We start from the raw sequence: 7,523 nt of genomic DNA, 5'->3' as shown, positions 1-7,523 counted from the left end.
AAAAAAGAAGAAGAAAGAAAAAGAAGAAAGAAAGAAAAACGGGGACTGACTTTTAATAAGAAAAAATAATATAACCCAAAAAATTCATTTTATAGTAAAAATAACAGGTTGTAACAGATGGTGAAAGTAATAAAAGACAAATTTGAAATTCTACAACAAACTGTAAAAGATTTGAGAGAAAATAAAGTTTATCTTGGTTTAATAGAACTTAAGTAATAAAACTCTCTGAAGTCCTAATCTGTAAATGATATGGCTGAGACCACTATCAGAAGAATCATTCTTTGTGCACTGAAGCATAACATCTACAAATGTAACAGATAGGATGTGTTTCTAAATTAAATGCAATAAGGTCCTATACATGATCAGATAACTAGATAGCCCTCAGTTTAGATAGTCTTCCTACATAAACATAACGCTTTTTGGAGTACAACAATAGCGTACTGTGTTCTGGTAGTATTAACAACATAGCATCAAAACCCCATTGCCTATTATATCATATACCTTAGGCTGGGTGCAGTGGCTCATGCATGTAATTCCAGCACTTTGGAAGGCCGAGGAGGGCACATCACTTTAAGTCAGGAGTTCAAGACCAGCCTGGCCAACATGGTGAAACACCGTCTCTACTAAAAATACAAAAATTAGACAGGCGTGATGGTGGGTGCCTGTAATCCCAGCTATTCAGGAGGCTGAGTCAGCAGAATCGCTTGAACCTGGGAGGTGGAAGTTGCAGTGAGCCAAGATCACACCACTGAACTACAGCCTGGGCAACAGAGTGAGACTCTGTCTCAATCAGTCAATCAGCAAGCAAGCAAGCAAGCTGTGCATGGTGGTGGATGCCTGTAATCCCAGCTATTTAGGAGGCTGAGGCAGGAGAATCACTTAAACCTGGGTGGCGGAGGTTGCAGTGAGCCATCGTGCCACTGCACTCCAGCCTGGGCAAGAGTGAGACTCCGTCTAAAACAAACAAACAAAAGAAATCGTATACCTTAATTCAGCAGCTACGGTTTAGCTTGCCTCAAAGCAATTACAAACCTCAACTGAACTGATCGCAGCATCTTCACAGTTTATATTAGGCCTTTAAACCTCATGTTACCATGCACAGTAAATCCCTATTGTTAAAGGAAACCATCCAAATTTTCTATCATTTGAGTAATTATGGTAATTATGAAATATTGTTATGCTCTCTTTTTCATATTACCATCCACTGGAATAACAGTATTAATCCAGCAACCTTTACCTATTGCAAGGAAAATCTCATGATTGTGATTCCATAAGACAGGAAGTATTCAAGCCTAAAGCAAAACTTTTGAATTTTCTAGTACTAAATCCTGACTTTATTGTTTGTTAATGGGTTTATCTTAAAAACAAAAATCAGCAATATCAGGCTTGATTGCAATATGTACTTCAGTCACTCTGATAAAATTCAATTTCTTACAAGAAGTCAGATTGATCAAATGACTTAACTGTGGTCCTCTAAGATAGAACAACTTACTAAAATAAAAGCAAATACATACACTTATAGCTGATACGCTTTTAGAATAACCCACTTCTCTGAAATTCTGCAAAGAAAAGACGTTCCTCAGATATCCTTTAAAAACAACGAGTACATTAACTTCTTGATGGCTTGATGGTAGCTGCCTAATATAACTGCTATCATAAAGGTAGAAACAATATTGTAGATACCATAGAAATCCCTTAAAGTTCATTACTATAAATAGGATGCTTTGACTAAACATCCTTACGCAAAGGACTCATATAAAACTATAAAATAAATTCATCAAGAAATTCAAAGATTCCATGACAAATACACCAAATTCGGCCTGTCAAATTTCAAAAGAACCATATGACCACCAAGTTGTAAGATCCATGAAGATAAAAACTGACACAACCAGAGTGGCTACTTGATAGCACCACATAAAACCTCAAACAGACACTACTCCATGAAACATTTCATTTAAGTAGAAAAAAATGGCCACAATATTAAATATAGATGGAAAAACTTACCTTGGATAGCATAGGACACTGGTCAGTTATGCTTCATTTGTAAATAAATTAATCTGGAAAAACTGTAGGCCAGGCACAGTGGCATATGCCTGTAATCCCAGCACTATGGGAGGCCGAAGCAGATGGATCACCTGAGGTCAAGAGTTCATGACCAGCCTGACGACCATGGTGAAACTCCATCTCTACTAAACACAAAAAAATTAGCCGGGTGTGGTGGTGCATGCCGGTAATCTGGGCTACTTGGGAGGCTGAGACAGGAGAATTGATTGTATCTGGGAGGCGGAGGATGCAGTGAGCCAAAATCACACCATTGCACTCCAGCCTAGGCAACAAAAACAAAACTCGGTTTCAAAAAAAAAAAAAAAGAAAGAAAAGAAGAAGAAGAAAAGAAAAAAGAGAAAACCTGTAATGGTGAAGCAAGGACTAAAGCCATTCCTGAACAACTTTCTGAACATCTCTATGAAGACTTGCCTCTCTATATGGTTTAGGAGTATGTACTATTATTATTATTATTTTAATTGTAATTGTTTTTAGAGATGAGGTCTTGTTGTCACCTGGGCTGGAACTCCTAGACTCCAAAGATCCTCCACTTTAGTCTCCCTAGTAGCTGAGACTACAGGCGCATGCTACTATGCTGGGCAATATTCTTAAATATACTAGTAATAGTATATTTATGTTATGAATACCTTAGAAGAGTCCCTTAGTGAAAATACACAATATTCACAATGACTAAAATACTATATTTTGTGTATTCTCCCGAGGGCATTCTAACTTGTCATCCAATACTATAAGAACATATTTAACTGCAACAGTTGAAACTTATACATTTTGATGATGCAATACTTTGCTTCTTTCTAAGAAACCTTGTCTTCATCATTTCCAGTTTCCAGGGAACCCCAAGCAGGAGTTTCCAACAAGATCTAAGTCCAGACACATTGTAATCACATTTCTGAAAACTAAAAACAAAGAGAAAATCTTGAAAGAAGCCAGAGAGGCCGGGCGCGGTGGCTCAAGCCTGTAATCCCAGCACTTTGGGAGGCCGAGGCGGGTGGATCACGAGGTCAAGAGATCGAGACCATCCTGGTCAACGTGGTGAAACCCCGTCTCTACTAAAAATACAAAAAATTAGCTGGGCATGGTGGCGCGTGCCTGTAATCCCAGCTACTCGGGAGGCTGAGGCAGGAGAATTGCCTGAACCCAGGAGGCGGAGGTTGCGGTGAGCCGAGATCGGGCCATTGCACTCCAGCCTGGGTAACATGAGTGAAACTCTGTCTCAAAAAAAAAAAAAAAGAAAAAAGCCAGAGAAAAATGACACATTACTCATAAAGAACAATTTGGTTTCCCATCAGAAATGAAGGCCAGTAAAAAGTGTAACAACACTTTCAAAATGCTGAAAGGACAGACCTGTCAACCCAAAATTCTATATCCAGGAAAAATATGTTTCATATATGAAGGTGAAATAAAAATCATTCTCAGCTGAAGAGAAAGAATTTCCAGTAGTCTTATTATAAAGAACACTCTTCAGATAGAAGCAAAGTGTTATTAGAAGAAAACTTAGAACATTAGGAATGAAGGAAGAGTGACAGAAATTGTAAATATCTGGGTAAATATTTTCCTCTCAGTTCTTTTAAATGTCTAATGTTTAAAAACAAGAATTATAATATTTATCTAATGAGATTTTTTATTTATGTAGGGAAATACATAACTACGACAAGACAGGAGGAGGCTAAAAGGGCCTATATAGTGATCAGATTTCTACATTTCACTTGAAGTTGTAAAAATATCAATTTTAAGTAGACTTAAAAATGTACATACATTGTAATTCCTAAGAGATCCCTAAAATAACTGTACAGAGATAACAGTCAAAACCACAATAGATTAAAATGAATTAAAAAGTGTTCAATAACCCAAAAGGCAGAGAAAAGGCAAAACAAAGGAATTTCAAAGGAACAAAAAGAAAACAAATGCTAAGACAGCAGAACTAAATCCAAACATTAATAATTTCACTAAATATGAATGTCCTCAACACATGGATTGAGACAGATTATCATAATTTAAAAAGAGTACCCAACTATGCATTGTTTATATGAAACCCACTTTAAATATGATATGGGTAGGTTAAAGTAAAAGGATGGGCCAGGCGTAGTGGTTCATGAATCCCAGCACTTTGGGAGGCCGAGATGGGAGGATAGCTTAAGCTCAGGAATTCCAGACCAGCCTGGGCAACATGGTAAAACCCTGTCACCACAAAAAATTAAAAAATTAACTGGGTATGGTGACATATGCCTGTAGTCCTAGCTACTTGTAAGGGTGAGGCTACAGTGAACCCTGACTGTGCCCATGCATTACTGCTTGGGCAACAGAGTGAGACCCTGTCTCAATTAAAAAAAAAAAAAAAGTTAAAACGATGAAAAAGAGGATATACTATAAAAATACTAGTCAAAAGAAAGCTGGGGGCTAATAAGAACATGAAAACATGGTCAACATAACTAGCCATCAGTGAAATGCAATTCAAAACCACAGTGAGATACGCCTAGCAGGATGGCTATAATACAAAAGATAGTAGGTGTTGGCTAGGATACGAAGGATGTGAAATGGTATAGCCACTCTGGAAAACAGTCTGGCAATTCTTCAAAAGGTTAAACATGTGATCCAACAATTCCACTCCTAGATATTTACCAAGAAAATGAAAGTATGTCAACGCAAAAAACTGTACATAAATGTTCACAGCATTATTAGTCATAATGGCCCAAAAGTAGGATTAACCCAAATTTCCACCAACTGATAAATGAATAAATATGATGGGTTCATACAGTGGAATATTTGGAAAAAAAAAAAAAAAGTAGAAGGAATGATGTCCTGACACATGCTACAACATGGATGAAAATTGAAGAAATTATGCTAAGTGCTAAGTGAAAGAATTCAGTCACAAAGACAATGTATGACACCATTTATATAAAATGTCCAGAAGAGGCAAATCCACACAGGCTGAAAATAGATTAGTGGATGTCTAGGGCTGGGGAATTAGGAAAAGGCAAGAGGAATGAGAAGTGACTGTTAATGAACATATGGTTTCTTTTTGCAGGCAAAAAACGTTCTAAAATTGATTTTGGTGATGGTTACACAACTCTGAATATACTGAAAATCCTAAAAGTGTACGCTTTAAATAGGTGAGCAGTATGGTATGTGAATTACGTATCTTAATAAAGGTGTTATATTTAAGTAAAGAGCTAGAGTGGCTACATAATATCAGACAAGGCCAGGAGCAGTGGCCCACACCCATATAATCCCAGCACTTTGGGAGACTGAGGCTGGCAGCTCATGAACCCAGGGTTTCCAGAGCGCCTGGGAAACATGGCGAAACCCCATCTCTACTAAGAATACAAAAAATTAACTGGGTGTGGTGGTGGACACCAGCATCCGCAGCTAGCTGGGAGGTAGAGGTAGGAGGATCACCTAAGCCCAGGAGGTTGAGGCTGCAGTGAGCCATGATCATGCTACTACACTCTGGCGAGGACAACAGGGTAAGACTCTGCCTCAAAAAATAAATGTCAGATTAAGTGAACTTCACAGAAAAGAAAATTACCAGGGAGAGAGGAACATTACATAATGATAAAAAGCCCAATTCACCAAGAAGAAAGACATAAGAATCCTAAAAGTATATACAACTATAATTAAAGAGCTTCAAAACACAAAGCACTAACTGAAAAGATAAACAGGCATATCCACCCTTACTGCTGAAAAATTAAACACCCCTTTCTCAGTAACTGGCAAAAGTCAGCAAGAATAGAGGCAAAATGAACATCAACAAGTAACTGGCTTGAACTGATATTTATGAAATGCTATAACAAACAACAACAGAGTACACATTCTTTTTAAGTACACAAGACATTCACAAGGACCAATTGTATTATGGGTCGCAAAACAAACCTTAACAAATTTAAAAGAACTGTAACCATACAAATTATGCTTTTTTTTTTTGAGATGGAGTTTTGCTTTTTTCACCCAGGCTGGAGTGTAATGGCATCATCTTGGCTCATTGCAACCTCTGCCTCCCGGGTTCAAGCGGTTCTCCTGCCTCAGCCTCCCGAGTAGCTGGGATTACAGGAGTTCATCACCAGGCTCAGCTAATTTTTGTATTTTTAGTAGAGATGGGGTTTCACCAGTTGGCCAAGCTGGTCTTGAACACCTGACTTCAGGTGATCCACTCACCTCGGCCTCCCAAAGTGCTAAGATTACAGGCATGAGCCACCACACCAGGCCGGTACAAATTACACTCTCTGATTATAATGAAATTAAACTAAATTATTAAGACAAAACAAGAAAATCTCCAAACATTTGGAAGTTAAACAATGTACTTCTATATAGTAAGTCAAAAAGGAAGTCTCTGGAAATTGGAAGATACTTTGATCTAAATAAACATGAAAATATAAAATATCAAAAATTTTGGCATCTATGTAAAGCTGCACTTTGAAGCAAATTTATAGCATTAAATGCTTATATTAGAAAACTAGAAAGATCTCTAATCAATTATGTAAGTCTCAACCTTTAGGAACTTGAAGAAGAGCAAAATAAACCCTAAGAAAAGAGAAGGCAGTAATAAAGAGTAGAAATCAGTTAAATTGAAAATAGGAAAGCAACAGAGAAAACCCAATGAAATCAAAAGCCAGTTCTTTGAAAAAAATTAAAATGGAAAAACCTCCTGCAAAATGAACTAAGGAAAAAAAGAGAGCAGACATAGATTACTAATGGAAAGAAGGGATACCAGGAAAGAAGAGATATCACTACAGACCTCTAATTCAATTCAAAGGATAAGTGAATACAATAATAAATTCCACACACATGAATTGGATAATTTAAATGAAATGGATAAATTCCTCAAAAAAAAAAACAAACTACATAAAGTCACACAAGATGAAATGCACAACTATGAATAGTCCTATTATAACTACTTTAAGAAACTGAATTTGTAATTAGAAATCTTCTGCAAAAAATCTCCAGACCCAGATGGCTTCAAGGACAAATTCTTTCATACATTTAAAGAAGAAATAACACCAATATTACACAGTCCCTTAAAAAAAAGAAAAGTAGAAGAAAATACTTGTACATTTAAAATGATGGCAGTATTACTGATACCAAAACCAAAGATAATACAAGAAAACCACAGACTAATATCCTTCATTAACATAAATGAAAAACCCGTAAGAAAATATTAGTAACTCAAATTCGGCAACATATAATGAGAGTAATATACCATGACTAATTGAAGTTTATTCCAGATTCAAGGTTGTCTCAGTTTTCAAAATCAGTGTAATCCACTGAAAAAGAAAACCACTTAGGCATACCAAATGGAATATTATAAAAATATTCAGCATCCGCCGGGCGTGGTGGCTCAAGCCTGTAATCCCAGCACTTTGGGAGGCGGAGGCGGGTGGATCACGAGGTCAAGAGATCGAGACCATCCTGGTCAACGTGGTGAAACCCCGTCTCTACTAAAACTACAAAAAATTAGCTGGGCA

The 7,523-nt window shown here is 37.0% G+C and overlaps 1 protein-coding gene across 4 annotated transcripts in view; it reads right to left on the bottom strand.

The window, feature by feature from the left end:
• FGFR1OP2 (FGFR1 oncogene partner 2) overlaps positions 1 to 7,523 on the bottom strand; it is a 27,742-nt gene that overhangs the window by 14,450 nt on the left and 5,769 nt on the right. Inside the window, exon 2 of one of the 4 annotated variants that reach the window (XM_037730902.1) lies at positions 1,515 to 1,559. The exons of the other annotated variants lie outside the window; for them this stretch is intronic. The gene's annotated coding sequence lies outside the window, so the exon portion shown is untranslated. The remainder of the gene's footprint in view (positions 1 to 1,514; positions 1,560 to 7,523) is intronic. 4 annotated transcript variants of the gene reach the window in all.

Source organism: Cebus imitator, unplaced genomic scaffold, assembly GCF_001604975.1.
Source record: "Cebus imitator isolate Cc_AM_T3 unplaced genomic scaffold, Cebus_imitator-1.0 Scaffold367, whole genome shotgun sequence".
Lineage (NCBI taxonomy): Eukaryota > Metazoa > Chordata > Mammalia > Primates > Cebidae > Cebus > Cebus imitator.
The sequence above is the reverse complement of the archived record's forward strand: the minus strand, read 5'-3'. Positions and strand labels throughout refer to the sequence as shown.